At 42.0% G+C, this 9,502-nt stretch overlaps 1 long non-coding RNA gene across 1 annotated transcript; it reads right to left on the bottom strand.

Annotated features, from left to right (window-relative positions):
* Nucleotides 1–1,483: 1,483 nt before the first annotated feature.
* Nucleotides 1,484–7,331, bottom strand: LOC147754622 (uncharacterized). Its single transcript, XR_015317910.1, has 3 exons — nucleotides 7,188–7,331; nucleotides 3,141–3,269; nucleotides 1,484–1,897 (listed from the first exon to the last, which is right to left on the bottom strand). It is a non-coding gene; the product is annotated as an uncharacterized LOC147754622 (long non-coding RNA).
* Nucleotides 7,332–9,502: the final 2,171 nt, after the last annotated feature.

The raw sequence follows: 9,502 nt of genomic DNA, 5'->3' as shown, positions 1-9,502 counted from the left end.
TGATTAAAAAACCCCTGTTGTAGCTGATCGTTTTAGAATATTAAACATATTTATTAGTTCGTCTCCTTCCTAAATTTTTCTTGCATATAAGTAACGATTAACTCACCTTCGCGTCCATTTTAGGCCCATTTCTTTTTGCTTTTAGGTAACTTTGCAACTAAAGTTCCTTGTATCTTTTGAAGCTTTTTTTTGTCGATAACTATAGGAAAAACGTATCCTAAACAGCAAAAATTACGTTTTTGTAGAAATTCGTTCATCGTTTGTTCGATAACTGTACACTCTTACACTCGCCATTATTGTCTTCGGGGGTTATGGGTTGACTTCTTTTTTTGTACGGATCTGTTTTTTACGAGGGTGCTCATTGCCGTCGTGCTACGAAAGTGATTTGTCGATAAGGAACCGACAGTCAGCTCACAAATGGCGTTGCTATCATTGAACATGCATCGCCCAACAGGCGCCTTGAAGGTGATCGAAGCGGGACTGTATAGAAACAGCGGCGGACAGAGCTGTCCTGCCTCCTGTATTTGCCGTTATAATAATAACTCAATTCATTATCGAACTACAATTACCTGCTCACTATAGCGTTTCAGGTGATGTCGGTATAGGGTAACGGCATTACGAGAATTACAGCGTACGTGTATGTACATTACGTGCGTGATGAAGAGAGATATCGTCTATTGAGTAAGCCATCACTTCGTAGTGCATTACTTTCATTACTACCAAGGTACGCGTGTCGAGACCAGAAACGTTTCCTTTGATGTCGAAGGAGGAGCGGTATCGATGATGCCGGCAGACAGAGATGCAGGTGCGCAAATTAATAAAAGTTTAAATAAACGTATTGATTCACAGTAAAAAATAACTCTGAGACGTTTAACGAATTGACGTACCTTTCATAAGATATTGGATCAAGACGGGTTATTCTATAGCACCGATATTCTAATTAATGGAAATTTTGTACGAAACTGTGATCTGTGTCAGCCTGTTGACATGCAGAGTACTGCTGTTACCTGAGTTAAAGTCTGCTCTTTCTGGTTTCTGCCTTGAACCAAATTAGAAAGTCGTTTGCAATGCAAGATTAGTGTATTATGAGGCGGGAATTTCAATGCTTATTCCCCGTAGGTGTTCCAACATCCCATCACAGCAGGCACAACTTGTCTTTGTTGATGGTTTTTACCACGTTTCAATATCAACCACGTTTAATATGGTTCTATGTCCGATTACAATCATCGCCTATCAAATGTACGCTGCTAACTGGATAAAGTAACCGGACCTTCGAGACCTCGACTCTACCTTAGCCCTGTTCATTTCAAGCAAACAAATAAACATTCGTCTGCTGAAAAGTAATGTGGATTCGGTTCTCTTGCATACCTCTCTAAGGGTCGAGATCAGAGTGGGGTTGACATTCTGTCAATTTCTGTCGAGTTGACAACAACTCAAGTAACTTCGACCCCGTTTCGCTGTCACAGCGCCGAGTCCTTGGCCACGGTAGAATGCGCCTAACTTTCTTGCAAGACGGACCCAGTGGCGAGGTTCCTTTCGTTGGTTCGTCGGCAAAGTGCGAGAAACAATAGTCTTCGCTTAGCTCGCGTGCTTACTGCAGTGCGCTAGCCCGCCTTCTTCCGTCCAACGTCGAGGGCTGAAGCGCGTTCTTCAAGGCTGGCATACATACTCCTGTGGCATCTACGACTTGCCCTTGATGCTTCTGGCTGTAGAGCAAACTCTGTTGACTGCCTGACACGTTCGACCGAGCGAGTTACTTTGGCATGGTGGAAGTACCAGGGTATGGGGCGACTGACCTGTCTATAGATTCACCTCGCTCGACCTTCTCGACAGCATCGGCTTTGCTCTTAATGCAATCCATAATATTAGCATCTCTCTATTCGCCGAATGGAGGTTTCTGTAAATTGAGGGTGACACATTAAATGGCCTTAGGTCTATGGCGATGTAAAGGTGAACCTTCGGTGGAAAGAGAAAAAGGGCATTAAGAAATTACCTTAATGATAGCATTCGCTACCCTACACTAATTTAACATCATTGAAAAATTGAAAATTATCCTTCTACTGTTAAATGCTCTCAAAAGTGTAAATGCTATACGAAGCAGGGAGAAGTAGAAAAAAAGAAGAAAATAAAAGATCTTCGCGTCAGAATAATCGCGCCAAATTATGCGAGTAGCGTCATTGCATATTCTTCGATTTAAATGACAATTAATTTTAGTATATGTGACTGCATACTTCCTGATAAAATAATGTTAGTGAGGCCCGTATAACTATACATCCATGACCTATAAAATTGTCTACCAGCACACTATACGTGTAGGCAGCTCTGGCAGAATCAAAGAAACGTGCTCACTTTTGACCAGTCATCATTTCCTGATGATGAGGGCCTGATTCATAGTGCCCTTTATCTACTCGCTGGGTTAATCAGAACAGCAAATTGTACTAACGCACGGGACTTAATGCATGTTATTCTCGTTAGTATACTAACAAAAAAAGATTGAGTAGTTATTGAATCGAAAATTACCTATTGAGCCCAAGGTGAAATTTTCAGCTGAGGTGTGTCTGTTTTGCGCCGGCAATACACGACTGATATTATTACCTGAGGGATTACCGAACAGAAGGATAGTCCTAAGAGAACTAGTATAGGTTTCGATTTGCCGGTATCTGTTTGCAGAACTAAAGGCAACGGATCTTGCTGGGGTACATCTTTGATTTCAGCCGTCGAGAACGCAGTAGCATGAAGGGTTTGCACGTCGGACTTGCAAGAATAAGGTGCAAACGGTCTGTAGCATTATCAATGGAGCCCTGGGGAGACATTAGCATCACATGATGGTGCAAATAAATTGGCTGATGACCAAACATTGCCTCACGAGGCCTTTATTGTATCAGACTTGGACTGCGCGGGCGATTGCTAAACGTGGCGTTAGCCAATCGAGAGTGGATTTAGAAAACTTCGACCAGTTCTCGGGATCGAATCACATTTGTGACTGATATGTAAGCTTTACATTAGTCTCTCTCGGACAGCACGTTCTCACGTATAAAAGTAACTACGGTTCCTTTTAATGTATTGTGAAGCGAGAAAAAAGGACAATCAGTGGCCAGAAGACGCTACAGATTAAAAAAAAGATAAATGACAACACGTACGGTTTTTTGCTTCGAAGACCTTGGTAACGTACTGCCAAGTCTTGACATTTTTTGTCAACTCAAAACAACAGGTTAGATGCCTGCATATTCTTTTTCGTCACTCAGTAAATCATTGCAACACGGTTGAGTCTGTAATAGAAAGTAAAAAGTCAGATCAGTAGAAAGGGTTTTGTCAACCGTCTTGAGGCTGTATATCTGTGTAACCGGTTGCGCCATGATCATACTAGTTGTCTAGTTTCCACAATCAGTTACTATGCTTGTATGTAATGCATATAGTGTCGCTCATATAGCCACCTCGTTTAATATCTTTCTGTATAATTTTGTTCGTTCCCGGCTCGTTCTATACCTCCGACAGAGTCAGATGCAATCGAGCTCATTGTTAGCTTCACCGGTCTGTTTCTTGTTCGTGAGCATTGCGCCAGTTGTTCTCGAGCCACCGAGCTCGGTCACTGATCCTCCGTGAACACCTTAGCTCTCCCGTACTACTCTATGCTAGTAAGCAAGAAGATACCTTTAGTTCAACTACTTTTTTTCGCTGCCCCGTAACAATGACTGACTGAACCTCAGACGCACCTCGTCGTATTCGCCGCTTTAATTTCCCTATTCTGTTCTCTCAGCATCGTCTCAGCCTTCAAAGTAGCGTTAGAACCTCCCAAAATTCGCCTGCGAGCCTTCTGGCGCGATCTTTTTGCTCACTAACTGACTAGACTAGACTACCGGAGCGCCGTTTTCTTGGCCCCATCTTCAGCTGTCGCAGCGTGCTGTCCGACTCTTGCAGCGCATCTGGCCCATGGTCCTCAGCTCAAGATGAGGCTTCAGCGTAGTCATAGAACTGGTCTTGATAGGCCTAGATGGACGCTAAGATGGTCCAGATGATATTGCTTCTGGTTTACTTTGAAGAAGGTGACTGAGTGATCAGGAGTGAGACTCAGATGGCTTCGATGCACTCCATGATAGGTGCTCAAACTAGTGGCTCAGACTCCAGCTGGCAGAACTGATTTTCATGCATTAAGATCCTGTCCTTTTGCTTGTTTGATGACTGACGGAGAAAAACATGCGCCTTACAGTATCGTTGAAGCATACGATCGCACTAGAAACGCTATTCTACATAAGATTAACCAAGAATAGCCACACTAATAGAGGCGACAAAGCTGATGCTAGCCGTCACCAATAGTAGCTACAGAAAACGGAACTAGTTTACCATTGACATTGTGATACTGTCATAAATTTATTCGACCATGTCGACGCCGAAAATCGAGAAGTCACTGTAAATTGAAGGGACGTCTTGAATTCAAAGTAAAATAGAATAACTTAAACTGCCTCGCCAGTAACTTTTTTTCACTCATATCTGTGAAACTTTAACATCTCCTTAACAAGTATTTCCCATTACTTACTTATGATATCGCAGGCATGCATTGTATAATAAATACGCTAAGAGTTGCCTTCTCTCGCTGTCTTTCTATGTGCCCAAAACCTAATCTATTTTCATTTCTGTGTACACAGATGTAGGATATATATATATATATATAGATAGGATGTATTCTATCAATATACGTAGTCAGAAACATATAGATACACATGCCCGTTCTTTTTAGTCTGCCTGTTCGACAATGCGACGCATCATGGTACGCTAAATATAAAACAAATGAATATTGTGTGTGGTAATACGATGAAGCCCTTCACCCTGATTTCTCCTAAAATTTGGGCGTACAGATATTTCTTAGTGCACACCCTCTACGCAAAATACCTATTTACGTAAGGCCCCCAAGCAGCACAGAAAAGGGTGTCGATAGGTCTTATTCTTTCGGCGATCGGTCCACCTGGACTTGTAAAGCGTCTCATCTGCTCTGCCGTCATTGACCAGCTGTATATATATATATATAGCCTGGTCTGTTTCTCAGGGACATGTACCTTCCTCTCCATATTTCTGCGTGCATATTCTATGGCTCGTATTCCACGCACAAGGGGTTAAATTCTTCTCTGCAGATACGCCAACGTGTTAGAGCAATTTATATGTGCTTCAATGGACGGCCGGCCCTTATGGTTTGTTAGGCCGTGTTATTTTTTCCGCTATTCCCTGCCTTTGTTTTACTTACTGTTACTCCCGCTGCTTTCCCGCTCATGCAGAGTTCGGGGTGGATGTTATTATATAGTAAGGACCTGAATTGTGGGGCCTATTATCCTGCCGCACCTTTCACCTTTGCCTGTTCGCCTTTCCGCCAGTTAGCCTTTTTTCTCTCTTCGTTTAATCAGACGTCCACATTACCTCCATTCCCGACTCCTCCAGGCGGTTAACTGCAGCTGGCCATTGTCGCTAACGTAGTTTTCCCCAGGTATATTTCTTTTTTGGAGGTCTAACTGGCGGCTCGAATGTATACGACCTTCAGCCGTACTCGCCGTCCGCCTCCGAAGGTTAGCTATCGCCACGCCGCTTAGTTTACCCATACAAATTGTCAAGCAAACTGGCATCAGATGACAATAGAATCCCTCTCCATTTTGCTTTTTTGCTATCGTTAACATTAACAGTGAGAAAGAAGAAAGAATAGAAAAAGGGGGCAACGCTCAGAAACTGTGTGCGCGGCTATTTACCGTAACGGAACCAACGAAGCTGAACCACTAATGCAGATGCTGAAAAACAGTGCTCGTTTAGGACAACCGGCGTTATGATATGGCCACATTGAGACTATGCGAATACCCTAAAGCCGCTTGCCTATTCACTTGATTAGGTTGTCTCTAGTTTCTATCTTGCTTCCTGTGAATATTTTCACCCTCCTCTAACATTTACTTGCTTAATCTATATATTTTTCCTGTGCCAGGGTGTGCGTTTAGATAGACCCATGTCGCCGTAAAAGGCAACGCGATATTTATTATGTCATCTGTGTCGTTTGTAGCGAAATAGAACTAACCACTATCCAGCTGACGAGAGCGTCGAAAATACGAAGGACGCGGATAGCAAGAGGATGATAAGAAAAGGTGTAAACTTCGATACAAGTATAGACACACTGATGACGTGTGTTAGCATTACCGCTTGACACTCAGGCACTAATGTGATCCGCATGCTCGCTCGGACTCTGCTAGCGAATGGCATTGTGACAGTGTCAGCGGCTGCTTTCAAGGAGCCCCTTCCAGATGGGCTCCTGGGAGGCACCGTACCGCCAATACGACGCCCGTTATTATAATACGGCCACTATTAATCCGAACCTCTCTGTGTCCACGATACTCTTCGGTCGTTACGAATCTCTCGTCCCACTTTTTCTTTTCCGCCTCCTCCTTCCTCTTCTTTTTATAACGACGACCGATTCGTACCGAAAGGACCAACAGTAGCGTCCCGACTTGATAGTTGCCGCCCCGAAAGCTGCGCAGTCGCTTTGAAACTGCGATGCGATATTCGAGTGTCTGGCAGCAGTGGTTGTTATTGATTTTAAGCACGGCGTAATCGCAGAAATATCGTGCCGGGACCCTGTGACACACTAATAGATAACCACGGCCGGCCGACGCTGTGAGCGACACAGGCAGTACAGGTTCTGTTGTGGCTATCATCTGGGGTGTTACGTGTTTGCTGCTGCTGTTGCTGTGGCTGAACTTCGGCTAAGCGTGATTAAAGGGAGTGACGCGTGGGTCTAGATCGGCACCTTCAGATTTCGGACATTTTCCTCCATTTGTCTGTGTGGCATCTCGCTATTTGCTCACTACTTAATAATGGATTGGTTTCAAACTCTCTTTATCGGAGAAAAAGCAAGCAGGGGCGCCCATCTTGCATATTGTCTACCTTCTCTAAGGAAGGAAAAGAGCGCTGAGCAAAAAAAAGGAAAAGAAATTCAACGAACTTCATCTAGATTTAAAACAAATAATCCGCATTTCGACGTATGCGTATTAAATATACTTTTAAATTTTCAATTGAAGTTAGAAGGTAGCATGCAGAAGGGCCCAAAACAGCGCGCGCAGGCTGACACAGCGATGGGATCGGAATTGCTTGTCTGTGAGATAAATAGCTGATAGGACAGATCCGCAGCAGGATATTAGGGCGAATAAAAGTGAATGATATACCTTGAGTCAAATTGTCCGTGAGTGATGATTACTGCCTGGGGTGACGACTGTCTCCCTGGGAGAGTTGGCGTGTAGGAAACAATCGAAGATCGGGCTGAAAAAATGCTCGTTTCTGCGATAGGGACACATTTTTGGCATTACTTCCCACGTTAGCGATCTTTCAACCTCAAAAGATTACCACAAACAGATAGCAAGGTTAACGTTTTATTTTATACGAATATAAAGAATTTATTAATGATAGATGTTTAATTCCCTTAATAATAAATTATAATGATACTTAATTAATATACTATACAATAATGCACATACTAAATAAACGAGCATATAATATCTATTCGCGCATTGCTTGCCCGGGAAACGTTTGACGGGGCACAGTGCCCTTTAATGATTTTATGATAAAATTTTAAAGCTTTAATAAAATGCCGTTGTAAGGCATTCAAAACATTCTTCCCTTAAATATATAAAAACAATCTAAATTAATATTAAAGCAAGCTCAAACCACCTCAATATCATGATTTTTTAATAAAAATCGGTTATATATATTATCGATTAACGTGTTAATTATTCTCAAAATAATAATGAAAGGTAAAAAAAATCAAAGAGTGGTCATGAAAGAAAAAATTAGTTGTTCCATACCAGGGGAGTTTGTATTTATTCTTATGCAAATAGATCAAAAAGCTTACGCGTGTCGAACATTGCTGTTTTTAAACCCAGAAGATAATCCTAGGTTCGTTTAGACATCTGTTTATCAATGACGTTGAATCTTGTGAGAACAAGTAGCATGTTTGTTCTTTTTCTTACATATAAAAATAGTGCGTCTTGGTGGTTTGGCGACCTTTTCAATTCTTTCGGTCTTTTTTTCAAACTTGCGCTATGAAACCACGTGTGCCCTTAGTTAGTCATCGTACATTTTGAACCGCTTAATCAGACCTAAAAAAATCGGATCTTTCAGAACAAATCTGCGAAAGATGCAGCTAGGGTAGTAAGTTTCGCAGAAGACCGTATCTGTCAAATGTTCTGTGTCTTTCAGCTTCTTCTTACTTGTTTGCAAACGAAGTGTACTTAATTGAGTACCCAAAGTGTCAATTAGAATATTTATAAACGGATATTGTTATATCTGATCTGTTAATCCGCTCTAGAAACTTATCTAGCGTATCTCGCAACGATAAGCCGCCATCATCTTTGCTGGTTCTTGTTTAAATCTGGACAAAGCTTTATAATTACCAATGAAAGTAATATATACATCGTTGAATTTATATAGAAAATATACGCTAAATAGCATGTCGAAATACTGAGATGACAACAACTACAGACAAATACAGTCTGCAGGTAAACTGTCGCGTTTTTGAATATAGCCGCGTAAATGATGCTTCCTAGTAGCTTGCATGCTACCATGATTAGTGACCAATCGCGTCTTGCACGCCGACGTACGCTATAGCTGCTCGAAATATATCCGACACTTAAGCACGGTTGGGATGAAGTTCTGATACGGTACACAGATTTAGGTTCTACGCTTTTTAAACGTTGATCTTTTAACAAACGTACTTTTAGTTGGTTTCAAACTGGACTTTCTTCAGATACTCAGGTATCTCTACTAGGCTTACGTTCACATCACTCACAGTGAGCTACATAATAAACATAGATAGATAAAAAAAAAAAAAGCATCTAGAATCCAATTGGTTGGGCCGCAGCAGACGGATATGCAGATCTGAAGAAAACACTCAATATATTTGTTATTTTCACATAATACCCAAAGTGACTTTTCTAGTTCGACTGCAACCGTCGAATTCATCAGGCTACCGTTTAACCACTGCTTTGTCAGTTGACGCAATCTCAATGAGTGTTCAAACCGTTTATATAGTGAAAATAGAACAACGGGTAAATAAACAATTGTTCGTAATCTTTTGTCTGACACGCCGTTAAACCTGCGCGGCGCTAAACCTCGCTGACACTATTTCCATATTTCGTTCTCTATGCTGTGGCGTTAACATCGTCCTGCTATCCTGCAGTGTGAGCTTGTCATAGGACAAAATCTAACTAACAAGCTAACAAGCCAATTTTAAGGACCACCTTCACAGGACACGACATTAACATTGCTGAGGGATATTCACAGATTTTTAACGAGGTCGCTAATACGACCAATACCATGGCATCCTCTCACTTAATGTTATACTCCCGCCTCGCTTAGTTTTCGTCTACTATAAAATCTTCCCCTTTTCACTTCTGAATGCAGCGAGTCTGTACGGCATAAAGACGTCTTCTTTACCAGAAGGCGTCTTTATAGGCCACTTGGTTCCATCTATATCGTAGCGCCC

This window comes from Varroa destructor, unplaced genomic scaffold (genome assembly GCF_002443255.2).
Source record: "Varroa destructor unplaced genomic scaffold, Vdes_3.0 BEIS01000007.1, whole genome shotgun sequence".
Taxonomy (NCBI): Eukaryota; Metazoa; Arthropoda; class Arachnida; order Mesostigmata; family Varroidae; genus Varroa; species Varroa destructor.
This window is presented reverse-complemented; position numbering and strand designations above follow the sequence as displayed.